Genomic DNA, 14,554 nt, shown 5'->3' with positions numbered 1-14,554 from the left:
GCCGTTCAGAAAGTAACCTCCGGTTGATTTAAAAAAATACACCAAGTTAAATAAAAATATTTTAATATATACATCTTACAACTACATCTTTGCACTATTTTTCTACATAGTCTCCATAGCGATTGAGGCACTTATCGTATCTCTTCACAAGCTTTGAAATTCCTTCTGCATAAAAATCACCCGCTTGTGCCTGGAGCCAGCCTGTGACCGCATCTTTGAGCTCTTCGTCGTCATCAAACCACTGTGACCCGAGCCATTTCTTCAAATGCATGAAGAGGTGATAATCACTTGGTGCCAGGTCTGGGCTGTGGCTGTAAGGTGGATGGTTGATAACGTCCCACTTGAAGGACTCAAGAAGGGCCGTTGTTCTGCGAGCAGAGTGAGGACGGGCGTTATCGTGCAAAAAAAACGATACCGGAAGTCAGCATACCACGGCGTTTGTTCTGTATAGCCCGTCGTAACTTTTTTATTGTTTCACAGTACACGTCTTGATTAATGGTCGTACCACGTTCCATGAATTCAACCAACAACACCCCTTTGGCATCCCAAAACACCGTTGCCATCAGTTTTCTGGCAGAAAAATCTTGCGAGGCTTTTCTTGGTTTGGTAGGCGAATTTGAATGTGCCCACATCTTTGATTGTTCTTTTGTCTCAGGGTTCACGTACTTAATCCAGGTTTCGTCACCGGTCACGATTCTGTTTAACAATGGTTCTCCTTCGTCCTCATAACGTGACAGAAAGTCTAATGCAGAGGCCATTCTTTGAGTTTTGTGGTGGTCGGTAAGAATTTTGGGCACCCATCGTGCACAGAACTTACGGTAACCCAATCTTGCTGTCACTATCTCGTACAAGAGAGTCTTAGAAATCTGTGGAAAACCAGTAGACAACTCCGACATCGAGAAACGTCGATTTTCACGAACTTTTGCATCAACTGTCTGAACGAGTTCGTCAGTCACCAATGATGGTCTACCACTCCTCTCTTCATCATGAACGTTTTCTCGTCCACATTTAAATAAACTTACCCATTCATGGACAACTCCTTCACTCATAACTCTTAGTCCGTACACGGCACAAAGCTCACGATGAATAGCTGCTGCAGAATATCCTTTGGCTGTAAAAAACCTTATGACAGCACGCACTTCACATTTGGCGGGGTTTTCTATTGCAGCACACATTTCAAACTGCCACAAAAACTAAACTAGCGCAGGTACGACGTTCACTCGACCACGGCTTGATGCCGACTGACCTGTTGAGTGCGTGAACGCACAGATGGCGTCGCTACTCCCCCCACAACCCGCACTGTGACCAATCGGAGGTTACTTTCTGAACCGCCCTCGTATTATCAACGGAGAGCTGATTGACTAATTTACTTCTTTTACTTTCTTAGGCCAACAATTACAAAAATGTCTAAAAATGGAGGTTCCGATCTCGATCAGCCAGTGATCATGATAAGACTGTCTGTGTGCACAAGCTGTATTCGGTGACGTAAGATTTCGGTAGCCTTGTCGACACCACTTGCAGCACATCTGATGAAGACCACTGGCTGGTCGAAATTGTGTTCAATGTTGTCTGTTTGAAACGGAAATGAGAAGCGAAAGTGTGTTGTATACACGGTCAGTGAATGCATCCACACTGCCAGCCAAGATACAGTTGAAGGATGGACTGTGATCTATCTCTAATGACCTTATCGTCGACGTCCTCAACAGGACGTTAAGTCCTACCGCCTTTCTTTGGTAGCTGTTGGATTGATGTGTTCCACGTCTGCTAGGTTTAGAGACATCAGGAGGCCCTCATCCTCGATACCATCGGCAGGCCCACCTGCTGCCGGGGATTGTTGCGACGCGGCGGTGGCGTCTTTGAAAATCTGTGCAGGCGTGGGAGTAGGCCAGGCAGGCGGAAGTCGAAGTGTTGTTGACTGGCGGCGTCCGGCGGTGGACCGAGATGGTATCTATGGTGAGGCTGGGTGGTCGTCTGCTACTGGTGTTGGAGTTGGCAATTAGGTGCGACCACTAAGGCCAGAGCTGGTCTTGGTGGTGTTGACCGTTGGCCCCTTGCCAGATAATGCCTTGGCCTGCATCACAGTAATGTTGGTAGCATCCTTAGCTGACAACTATGTCGCAACTCCAGGACACATTATTCGTTGTCTGGCGCTTGTAACGAGGGTTAAATATTTTTTTTTAATCCCAACTAAAATATTAATTTAAAATCTAAAAGAGAAGATAATGAGTCTTAAATTGTAGATGATGGGAGAAGGGCGACATGGAGAAACATCGCCGGCCGGTGTGGCCGAGAGGTTCTAGGAGCTTCAGTCTGGAACCGTGCGACCGCTACGGTCGCAGGTTCGAATCCTGCCTCGGGCATGGATGTGTGTGATGTCCTTAGGTTAGTTACGTTTAAGTAGTTCTATGTTCTAGAGGACTGATGACCTCCGATGTTAAGTCCCATAGCGCTCAGAGACATTTGAACCAGTTTTTGAGAAACATTTATTTTATTATCAGTATGTCAAAAATCTATTGCATGTTTACAGTAGAGAACGTTCGAGCCGCCACTCAACTTCGCATTCCAAGGAATGAAGTACTCTGGATAGTGATGTAAATGGGGTGCAGGTGCACATCAATGACCTAAGAACAAGAGGCACTACATAACTCTCTTGCAGTTGTTATCAAACGTAATGATTTTCTTTTCGAAAATTTCATTTAACGTGTAACACTTAACAGAACATAACGGAAGACAAACTCATTTTGTAACTAATTGCATACCGTAAAGCTCCCTAACTAAACTGCTGGGAAAAAGTTAGTACACGCTTTTAGAGGTTTCCAATTCACTCAACATTTATTATTGCAACAGTGCATGAGGGGTATGTGACATGATTATCTTTACAGATCAGTGCGGTTCTGAGATACCAGGTAACGAACCACGCTGAAACACCCATATTAATACTTGGTGTAGCCTTCACTGGCGGCAATGCACGCGATGACTTTCGGATCCAGTCCATAGTACAGTTGGTGAATACTGTCCTGGGATACGTTATGCATGCCTGCTCGACCTGTTCACGTAGTTTTATAAGAATTGCTGGTTGACGAGTCACATGGTCACTTCTTGTCCCACCATAACCCACAAGTGCTCGATTGAAAACAAATCCCAAGATCGTGCTGGCCAGGGAAGTTGCTGCACGTCTTCCAGAGCATGTTGAGTTTCACAGGCAGTGTGTGGGCGAGCATTATCCTGTTGGAACAAGACCACTACGAGACAGCGCTCACCAGGTCTAAGTCTTACGCACAAACGAGCATCACTTGAGTACAGGCAGAATCTGGTTTCGCCACTGAAGATTCCAGCGCGCCATTTCATCTTTCAAGTGATCTTCTGACGGCATTACTAGTGCATTTCGCCCAGTTCCCTTAACAGTTCGAGCTTGGTGTGCATCCGCACTGAAGGGATCATTGTCCGTCCTCGAAATGCTGCGAGTAGTGAGGATAGTGGGCAAGGGGCACTACATCAGTATTGTGTGGCTAAGTTGAGAATATGGGTCTGACAGGAGGCGTGCTAGGGTAGCCCGTGCAGGTGCGATAACCACTGTGTCCGGATGGCGCAGTCATCAGCGTATCTGCCTATTAAGAGGGAAACCTGGCTTCCAGTCCTAGTCTGGAACAAATTTTCAACTTTTCCCATTTATTGAAATCAACGCTCACTAGCAACTAATGTCTTTAATTCCTTTGTGTCTTGAGAATATACTGTGTTTCAAATCAGTGATCGGTGGTTTACTTTGCAAAGTGAATTTTTATGAAAGTGTACCCACTTATTTTCAATAGCTTTGCATAGTGTACAGCTCATAAGTCGCTGCGTGAAACTAAGTCGAACATTTACTCTTCGGAAACGTTATTTGTAATTCAGTTTGCAGTGGCACCCCGTAGCGGCGCAGCATTTTATTGCACAGTTTCACAGTGCTAAATGTAGTGCCACAGTTATGACTTTCGTTCTACTAACTCAATTTTTCCAGGGGATTTTTATTTTGGCCCCTTACTGCGGTGGTTCACCCGAGCATAATTACTATATGTGAAATAACTTAAACTTTTATTGAACCTTTGCACTCGTGTTTGCAAGGAATCTTAAATAGCATTTAAATAAATTAATCCTTTATTTTAAGAAAGAGAGTCAGCCAGATAGGGTCTCTCATCCAGCACAAGTGTCATTTCGTTAGAAGGTTCAGGACTCGGCGACGAATACGAGCTACACGAGAGTCGCTGGATCACTTCTCCAATCTCACTGCACTACTGCAACGCTTGGCAAATTTAGAGACCTGCACGACGCCGGTTGCCCAAACCTAGGAATTACAATTACGAACAGCTTAAACTGGAACTATCACATAAATTATGTAGTGGGGAAGGCGAACCAAAGGCTTGTGTTTTATTGGCAGAACACCCAGATGATGCAACAGGTTTATTTATTTACTCGCGTCCAGAACATAACATACATATATAGTCGATAGACAGCAGTTTACAAACAATATAAACTGTCAGGACGAGGCGTGAGTCGTGCTTGGGTAGCTCAGTTGGTAGAGCACTTGCCCGTGAAAGGCAAAGGTCCCGAGTTCGAGTCTCGGTCCGGCAGTTTTAATCTGCCAGGAAGTTTCATATCAGCGCACACTCCGCTGCAGAGTGAAAATCTCATTCTGGAAATATAAGTACATGATTAAATTCCATATGACATCCAAGATTCCGTCGTTTGAACTGCTGTATCATTGGCGATAACCAGATCGTCCATCGGGCATAGGGCTTGGAGGTTTCTACAGTTGAGCAGGTGTTGATGACCTTGCTGTTCGCCACATTCGCATAGTTCTTCTCCTGGAGAGAAACCCCATTTCTTCAAATTGACCTTGCATCGGGATACGCCAGTTCTCAGTCTGTTGAGGACCTTCCATGTATTATATGGAAGGTGACGTACTTTAGCAAGCTCTTCTTTAGGGTTGTTTCAGTACCTTTCTGATGGTGAGTTACGCCAAAGCTGTGCGGTATGGGATCCTTACTAGATAAGATTCACGGAGAACATCGAAAAAGACCAAAGAATGGCACCTCGTTCTGTATTAGCGCGAAATAGGGGATAGAGTGTCACGGATATGTTGCGGAAGTTGGTGTGACATTGAAACAAACGCTTTCTTCTTTGCGGCGAAGTCTCTTCACTAACTTTTTCCTCTCAATGCAAAAATACACTCCTGGAAATGGAAAAAAGAACACATTGACACCGGTGTGTCAGACCCACCATACTTGCTCTGGACACTGCGAGAGGGCTGTACAAGCAATGTTCACACGCACGGCACAGCAGACACACCAGGAACCGCGGTGTTGGCCGTCGAATGGCCTTAGCTGCGCAGCATTTGTGCACCGCCGCCGTCAGTGTCAGCCAGTTTGCCGTGGCATACGGAGCTCCATCGCAGTCTTTAACACTGGTAGCATGCCGCGACAGCGTGGACGTGAACCGTATGTGCAGTTGACGGACTTTGAGCGAGGGCGTATAGTGGGCATGCGGGAGGCCGGGTGGACGTACCGCCGAATTGCTCAACACGTGGGGCGTGAGGTCTCCACAGTACATCGATGTTGTCGCCAGTGGTCGGCGGAAGGTGCACGTGCCCGTCGACCTGGGACCGGACCGCAGCGACGCACGGATGCACGCCAAGACCGTAGGATCCTACGCAGTGCCGTAGGGGACCGCACCGCCACTTCCCAGCAAATTAGGGACACTGGTGCTCCTGGGGTATCGGCGAGGACCATTTCGCAACCGTCTCCATGAAGCTGGGCTACGGTCCCGCACACCGTTAGGCCGTCTTCCGCTCACGCCCCAACATCGTGCAGCCCGCCTCCAGTGGTGTCGCGACAGGCGTGAATGGAGGGACGAATGGAGACGTGTCGTCTTCAGCGATGAGAGTCGCTTTTGCCTTGGTGCCAATGATGGTCGTATGCGTGTTTGGCGCCGTGCAGGTGAGCGCCACAATCAGGACTGCATACGACCGAGGCACACAGGGCCAACACCCGGCATCATGGTGTGGGGAGCGATCTCCTACACTGGCCGTACACCACTGGTGATCGTCGAGGGGACACTGAATAGTGCACGGTACATCCAAACCGTCATCGAACCCATCGTTCTACCATTCCTAGACCGGCAAGGGAACTTGCTGTTCCAACAGGACAATGCACGTCCGCATGTATCCCGTGCCACCCAACGTGCTCTAGAAGGTGTAAGTCAACTACCCTGGCCAGCAAGATCTCCGGATCTGTCCCCCATTGAGCATGTTTGGGACTGGATGAAGCGTCGTCTCACGCGGTCTGCACGTCCAGCACGAACGCTGGTCCAACTGAGGCGCCAGGTGGAAATGGCATGGCAAGCCGTTCTACAGGACTACATCCAGCATCTCTACGATCGTCTCCATGGGAGAATAGCAGCCTGCATTGCTGCGAAAGGTGGATATACACTGTACTAGTGCCGACATTGTGCATGCTCTGTTGCCTGTGTCTATGTGCCTGTGGTTCTGTCAGTGTGATCATGTGATGTATCTGACCCCAGGAATGTGTCAATAAAGTTTCCCCTTCCTGGGACAATGAATTCACGGTGTTCTTATTTCAATTTCCAGGAGTGTATTTCGTTGCTACCAACCTACTTCAGGACAATTGATCTTCGTAATAAACTAAATCACAGCTTGTACGAAAAGATTTGATTGTTCACTTTTCCCCGAACTATTAGGGTGCGTACTGGTAGAGAAATAGTCTGAAGGTGGTTGGAAGAATCACTTAAGTATGATCTGCAGAGTAGCCTTGTAGATATAGATTTTGACGGACGTCTGGTGATCGACTATACTTACTTCGAGAGGGCATGGGCGACAAAACCATTCCTTTTACGTGTTCGGTGCTGGCTGAGAGCTTATTGGCTTGCTCACATTGACGAGGCGACACTACACTTCGCTGTTGTTAAGAGGGCTTAGCCTAATCTGTTGGTCCTGCAACCGACCAGGAAGAGGCTTTATATTGCCTCTTTCCTGTAGTATTCTCTTGTACAAGTTACTCACAACCACAATTTGCCCCAGTAACTGAGTGGTCTGACTGCCATCCAGTGGGCCCAGGTTCAATTCCCGGCCAAGTTGCAGATTTTCTCCTCTCGGGGACAGCGTCACATGATCATAATCGACACGCAAGTTGCCCACTGTGGCGTCAACTGACAAGACTTGCGCACCGGCCAAACTTCCCCAGATGGGGGGGGGGGGGGGGGGGGACACCCGGCCATCAATGCCATACGATTATTTCATTTCACTAGCACATTGTTTATCAGGTGGTAAACGAAACCACCGCCGCGAAAATTAGTAACGTCAAGTGGACATGGATTCAACTCTTCTGAGGGAAACATTTGTTCTGCCGGTCTGCCGCCGTTTATAACTTAGGACTGAGACACGTGTGTTTAGTAATCTTCTTTATTCGCCGCAGGTTGTCCACGGCTACGCCTTCCGTCAGCCGGTTAGGCAGCCCGCGTATCAGTTGAGCTCAGCGAGGTCGCAGACACAGGGAAAACCGGCCGCTGGGATTCCCCTCAGCTCTACCTAAGGCTACTTTACACGTGGCTGGTTCCAGGAACGATGATTCGGATGTTACGGTTATAATGTAGCAGTATCACGCGCACGGCGTTGCCCAGCGGTCCCTCTGGCTACAGCGCCTGCGTCTTTACTTCTTCTAACATGTTAACCAGCCCTTCTGTGATCAAAAGAATCCACACACTCACACACACACACACACACACACACACACACACACGTATATGTGTATGTGTGTGTGTGTGTGTGTGTGTGAACAACAGTATCCTTGAAAAGTCCGCGCAAAAATAAACACTATTTACGTGTTTGGGGTAAACCTTTTTTATTTTTCGACGTAGTCTCCTTTTAGACTTAAACACTTCGTCCAACGCTGTTCTAATTTGTTGATCCCTTCCCAATAATGGGAATTGTCCAAGTCTGCACAATAGCTATTAGTTGCTGAAATCACCTCGTTTGAATAAAATCTTTGTCCCACCAACCATTTCTTCAAATTGGGGAACAAATAGTAGTCCGAGGAGCCAAGTCTGGAGAATAGGGGGGATGTGAAACGAGCTGGAATCCTATTTCCATCAATTTTGCGAGCACAACTGCTGAGGTGTGTGCTGGTGCATTGTCGTGACGGAAAAGGACTTTTTTGCAGTCCAATCGCCGGTGTTTTTCTTGCAGCTCGGTTTTCAAACGGTCCAATAACGATTAATAATATGCACCTGTAATAGTTTTAACCTTTTTCACATAGTCGATGAGGATTATCCCTTGCGAATCCCAAAAGACAGTCGCCATAACCTTTCTGGCCGAAGGACTGGTCTTCGCCTTTTTTGGTGCAGATTCTCCCTTGGTAACCCATTGTTTAGATTGTTGTTTGGTCCCAGGAGTATAGTAATGTATCCATGTTTCATCCACAGAGACGAAACGACGCTTAAAGCCCTGCCGATTCTTCCTGAACAACTGCAAACCATCCTTGCAACACTTCACACGTTTCCGTTTTTGGTCAAACGTGAGCAATCGCGGAACCCATCTTGCAGATAGCTTTCTCATGTCGAAATGTTTATGCTAAATATTATGTACCCGTTCATTCGAGATGCCCATAGCACTAGCAATCTGACGCACCTTAACTCTTCTGTCATCCATCAGCATATCATGGATTTTATCAATCGTTTCTGGAGTCGTAACCTTCACAGTGCGTTCAGAACGTTCAGCATCACTTGTGCCCATATGGCCAATCCGAAAATTTTGAAACCACTTATAAACAGTTCGAATCGAAGGTGCAGAGTCACTGTTATGTTTATCAAGCTTCTCTTTAGTCTCCTGAGGCGTTTTGCCTTTCATAAAGTAATGTTTAATCACCACACGAAGTTCTTCTTCGTCCATTTTTTGACAATCACTCGACTTCCTTGGTTCACACAAATGCCAAACACAAAGAAACACACCAATATGGCTGAAACTTGGTGCGCATTCTTTCCAAAGATGCTACTAACTAAACATGACCTTTATACGCGCCGGTGGTGCCATATCTCGGACTTTGCACGGTATTTCCAAACGCCCCTCGTGTGTGTGTGTGTGTGTGTGTGTGTGTGTGTGTGTGAAGACGTTTACAATAACATTGCCCGGACAGTCTCGTAATTTTCAGAGTCTCCTTGGTTAATGATTAATGAGTGGCCTATTTCGACAACAATACGTGGAGCGACTTCAAGGGGGAAAAACGCGGCTACAGTCATAAAGTAAGAAGAAGCATGACGACAATGCGCAGATGGACTATGCTAAACAAACCTATGACGTTCTTGCGTTTCATGTAAACACGTGGTTCTAATGTTTCAGATGAGATGTCAGTTGTATTAAAGTGATTGTAACGTACTGTGTCCACGACGTGATAGCAAAAGTGAGTAACACAGAAAATGGCATGCATACTAAATTTGATAAATTTTTGTTCTCCATTCTACAGTGCAAACGAACAGATAACGAGAATTATCTTACACATGACGACTACAATGAATGCATGAAGCTAGTAAAACAATCTACGGAAACGCTGAAAACCTTTGAGTCGAGAGAACAATAAAAATTATAGAAGTGTTCTGAAATATGGTGCCATAACAATCAATGGAAGAGAGAAACTTACAAAACAAATAGAAATGAATACCGGTAATGTACTTTATTATGCAATAAATGACGAATTATTTGACATTCTTCACGCAACACATTCGTCAACTGATCATTACGGAAGAAATAGAATGGCATCCGAACTAAAGAAAAAGTATTGTAACATCGCCAAGGAAATCTCATGATATTTGTGTGCAGTGCTAAAAAAATCAAGTAATTTGAAAAAACGGGGGAAAGTATGCAAACCTATTCTTCATCCATCTTTTAACTCCCATGCGCAGGACGATTTGACAGATACGCAATTGCAAAGCTACAATGACTTCCCATTTATAATGGTTTATCAAGATTATTTGACAAAATTCATTAGTTCGAAACCATGTAAAAGTAGGTGCGCATAAGACGTAGCCATTAACTCACCTGATATTTATACAACTTTCAGAACTCCTGCATTCCGATAACGGACGAGAGTCTCTAAACTCTATTTTGACTGAAATACTCATTATGTGGTATAAGATTAAAATCGTCCATGGGAAACCAAGACACAGCCAGATCCATGGTTCGATGGAGAGACCGAACTGGGGCACTGAAGAGATGTTAGATGCATGGATGGAACAAAATCAGACTCCAAAATGGCCTATGAAATTGCAGTTCATTCAGTTTTAGAAAAAATCGTTGTCTCCGTTCAAGTAAGGATTTTTCATAACATAGGCCTATATTTCATAAATATCCCAAGCAAATGTTGTTTGTAAGCTTTATAGTGTTTTCTGTGCAAGGTAAAACCTTCATTGTTGATTTGTGTGAATTGGTTGATCTCCATATGAAGCTATATTTGGATGTTCTGCTAGAGTAGTGTTGTTATGGGATGGAATTCCTCACGACAGAAATTAGCAGTGTACGTAGAGAACAGGATATTGAATCTTTATTTGATAATCATGGAAAGGAGAACTAGCAAGCAGAAAACGAGGATTAAGTAGACGTAAATGATACACAGACTGTGAGTACAAATGCTGTAGACGATCAATTTGTTATTCGTCTTTTATTTTATTTACGTTACAATATATGCTGAAAAATGTTGCACTGACATTTAAACTTCGCGGTGCTAATTTTTTAATGTTGACTGTTTCAGAATCTTCGAATGCTGCAAGTGGCTCAGTTGAGTTTGACAGATCTCTCATTTATGAGAGCACAGAGAAAGCTACTGTGAAACGTAAAAAGTCCAGAGAATGTTTGCAGAAACAAGCAGCTAAAATTTTGAGGCTGTCATCAAGCAAATTTCCACCGATTAGCAAACGGACAGCTGTACGTGGTCCTTCACTAGATGTGGACCATGCTCGACGTCTCCTCGAAATCTACCGGCTGGTGTCACGGAAGTTGAGAAAAACATGTGTAAGCGCTGTAAGTGTAAGTTTCATTATAATTTAAAACGCATAATGTATTTAAGGAATATAACATAATAGCACTGCCTTAATGTACTATGAAGTAAGTTTGAAAATAGTATGCCACTTTCGATTTACAATCAGTATATTCTACGATATGCTTGTACGAGTATAGATAGGCTATACTCCATGTAATTATTCAGGACTTCTATAAAACTCTACCGTATTTAATGTTACTTTATTCTTATAGGTACTTGGTTCAAATGGCTCTGAGCACTATGGGACTTAACTTCTAAGGTCATCAGTCCCCTAGAACTTAGAACTACTTAAACCTAACTAACCTAAGGACATCACACACATCCATGCCCGAGGCAGGATTCGAACCTGCGACCGTAGGGATCGCGCGGTTCCAGACTGTGGCGCCTAGAACCGCTCGGTCACCACGGCCGGCGTTTATAGGTACTTCTTCAGGTATATTAATATATAAACATACCACATCAGAAATTAACCCCTGCATTTGAAAAAAGTTTTTGGAGCTGGACGAAACTCTGGAGTCGGAGAAAGAGAGAGAAATAAGTGTAAGAGAAGCAGCTTCAGCTAATAGTATATCAGGATTACAGAGTTATCGGAGATGTCACTGTAAAAATAAGTGTAAAAACAAGAAGTGTAAATATCGTGCACTGAAAATTTTATGTGATTCAGAGTCTTGGATGTTTGCGTTGTGAAAACAAATAAAAGGTGAGGTGAAGGGAGTTCCAAGATGCTACTCCAGGCGGGTGTAAAATGTATGTGCGCAACGGAAAATAATAAACGCTAAAATGAATATTTTGCCCTGTCTGACTACCCCCTGAACCAGATATTAGGATCTCTTAATTCTATAAATTACAGTCTAAACATAAATGAATGATGAAGGCAACTAATCCTACTAAATGATAAAAGTTGTTCCTACTTATATATTTATTGTAGATTAAAGAAAACCCTCTATATTACAAAGTTTACATTTCCTAAGTAAAATCACTGATGATCAGTTGCCCAACTCTGCCGCTTATTATGAGTGCGCGATCTAATATCAATAACGCGGAATGACTGACATCTACGTACCGAACACTAGAACACACTACTTTCAAAGATGACCTACGGTGGTGTGATCACAGCTGTTTAGCTTATATAGCCCTAATTTGTGATATCACCGTATGTACTGCGTCCGGTGTGTCGAAGTGAAGGTTCTCGTACTCGTCTGCGACGATGGAAGAACTCCACCCACAAATAACCTCTTTCAAACACTAGGACGGCAGAAGACGGTCCTCTAACTAATATACTCTTATACTGTCCTCTCCTCTCTCTGTTCTACAGACGAGAAACGCGAACACCTAACAACAAGGGCGCAGTTCAAAAACGTCTCACCGTAAGTATAGGCAGACGAAGTGCTCTCAATTACTGAACGCTGCGTACTCAACGACGACTTCCAACCCGGAGGTTAAGTCCAGAATCGTATAGGTTCGCAACAGTACAGTTCCTAAGTGTTCTGACTATAAACTATACTGAGAGCAAAGACAGCAAGTCCGTCTGTTCCAACAAAAGCTGATATCGAGCGACCGTCTCACATGGGCGCTCACAACGGAAGACCTCTTCTCTCCACCGCTGGCCTCCCAGCATGTCTCAGCTCCTTACCATCGTAATTACGAAAACGAATCATATTTCCGAAACCACGGGATATTCTCCCTCTCTACAGATTCTTCCGAACGCCGACCAACCATATTTTAGTCTTTTGTCGTCCAGCGCGGAAAGTTTGCGAGCAAAAACCTATACTCGTACAATGGTATGCTTCTGAGTAAAACTCCTTGGAAATAACCCAGCCTGAGTGGTTTCCGAGGTGCCGCTTCTTCGTTCCTCTCACCTGCGTCCGAGATTTTAGTAGTTTCCGAAGTATAATCCTTCCGGTTCGGCTACAATAGCGGCCGGTCGAGACTCTATTGTGCTCCAGCGCTTAGGTGCTACGACGTCTGACTTGCTACTTCCTGTGTTTAAGCAGGACCAACACACCTGTATGGGGCTTCCACCCAGGGCTTGAGTTCCGCCTGTCATTTCATTTCCACTGGCGTTCCAACCTCTATTAGTATAGGCAATCATTCATTACGCCGTTTTTATAATAAAGGCGCTCCGTCACCTTTCATGCAATAAGCGTTAACAATTATTTACAAGGCGTACGTGACAATGTCAGTCTCATTTATATATTCATATATACGATGTACAACGTATGACATGATACCTAATTGTGTTTGTACACTCCTGGAAATTGAAATAAGAACACCGTGAATTCATTGTCCCAGGAAGGGGAAACTTTATTGACACATTCCTGGGGTCAGATACATCACATGATCACACTGACAGAACCACAGGCACATAGACACAGGCAACAGAGCATGCACAATGTCGGCACTAGTACAGTGTATATCCACCTTTCGCAGCAATGCAGGCTGCTATTCTCCCATGGAGACGATCGTAGAGATGCTGGATGTAGTCCTGTAGAACGGCTTGCCATGCCATTTCCACCTGGCGCCTCAGTTGGACCAGCGTTCGTGCTGGACGTGCAGACCGCGTGAGACGACGCTTCATCCAGTCCCAAACATGCTCAATGGGGGACAGATCCGGAGATCTTGCTGGCCAGGGTAGTTGACTTACACCTTCTAGAGCACGTTGGGTGGCACGGGATACATGCGGACGTGCATTGTCCTGTTGGAACAGCAAGTTCCCTTGCCGGTCTAGGAATGGTAGAACGATGGGTTCGATGACGGTTTGGATGTACCGTGCACTATTCAGTGTCCCCTCGACGATCACCAGTGGTGTACGGCCAGTGTAGGAGATCGCTCCCCACACCATGATGCCGGGTGTTGGCCCTGTGTGCCTCGGTCGTATGCAGTCCTGATTGTGGCGCTCACCTGCACGGCGCCAAACACGCATACGACCATCATTGGCACCAAGGCAGAAGCGACTCTCATCGCTGAAGACGACACGTCTCCATTCGTCCCTCCATTCACGCCTGTCGCGACACCACTGGAGGCGGGCTGCACGATGTTGGGGCGTGAGCGGAAGACGGCCTAACGGTGTGCGGGACCGTAGCCCAGCTTCATGGAGACGGTTGCGAATGGTCCTCGCCGATACCCCAGGAGCACCAGTGTCCCTAATTTGCTGGGAAGTGGCGGTGCGGTCCCCTACGGCACTGCGTAGGATCCTACGGTCTTGGCGTGCATCCGTGCGTCGCTGCGGTCCGGTCCCAGGTCGACGGGCACGTGCACCTTCCGCCGACCACTGGCGACAACATCGATGTACTGTGGAGACCTCACGCCCCACGTGTTGAGCAATTCGGCGGTACGTCCACCCGGCCTCCCGCATGCCCACTATACGCCCTCGCTCAAAGTCCGTCAACTGCACATACGGTTCACGTCCACGCTGTCGCGGCATGCTACCAGTGTTAAAGACTGCGATGGAGCTCCGTATGCCACGGCAAACTGGC

The 14,554-nt window shown here is 45.9% G+C and overlaps 1 non-coding gene across 1 annotated transcript; it reads left to right on the top strand.

Annotated features, from left to right (window-relative positions):
* Positions 1-4,533: 4,533 nt before the first annotated feature.
* Trnas-uga (transfer RNA serine (anticodon UGA)) lies at positions 4,534-4,608 on the top strand. Its single transcript has one exon. It is a non-coding gene; the product is annotated as a tRNA-Ser (tRNA).
* The last annotated feature ends 9,946 nt before the right edge of the window (positions 4,609-14,554 follow it).

This window comes from Schistocerca nitens, chromosome 1 (assembly GCF_023898315.1).
Source record: "Schistocerca nitens isolate TAMUIC-IGC-003100 chromosome 1, iqSchNite1.1, whole genome shotgun sequence".
Lineage (NCBI taxonomy): Eukaryota > Metazoa > Arthropoda > Insecta > Orthoptera > Acrididae > Schistocerca > Schistocerca nitens.
The sequence above is the reverse complement of the archived record's forward strand: the minus strand, read 5'-3'. Positions and strand labels throughout refer to the sequence as shown.